The following is a 551-nucleotide window of genomic DNA, read 5'->3' on the forward strand; positions in this document are numbered from 1 at the left end:
GTTCGTGAGAGTTGTCATTGTTTTTTATTGATGCATAATATTTCATTGCATGAATGTATCACAGCTTATCCATTCCTCTATGATCAAAGTTTTGGGTTATTTCCATGTTTTTGCTATTAGGGAAACTGCTGCAATAAACATAGCTGTGCATATGTGTGTTCATGTTGTATTCTTGATTTCTTTAGGGTACATACCCAGTAGAGAAATTGCTGCATCGTAAGGTGCACTTATATTTGCTCTTGTTTTAGGGAAGCTCCATACTGATTTCCATAGTAATAGTACAATTCTGCAGTCCCACCAGCAATGTAAGAGTGTTCTGAGTTCTCTGACTCCTCTCCAGCATTTACTATTGGCTGTTGTAATGGATCTTGCTAAGAAATGTCTGTGTGAGGTGGCATTTCCTTGTTGTTTCAAATTGTATTTCTCTTACTGCTAATGAACTCAAATGTTTCTTCACATGGTTGTTAGCTGCCTGGATGTTGTCTTTTGTAAATTGTCTACTCACGTTGTGTGTACATTTTTTTTAATCAATTTATTGGGGCTCATACAAT

The sequence above is a fragment of the Echinops telfairi genome, unplaced genomic scaffold (genome assembly GCF_000313985.2).
Source record: "Echinops telfairi isolate 266 unplaced genomic scaffold, ASM31398v2 ScPeMD7_19;HRSCAF=73, whole genome shotgun sequence".
Taxonomy (NCBI): Eukaryota; Metazoa; Chordata; class Mammalia; order Afrosoricida; family Tenrecidae; genus Echinops; species Echinops telfairi.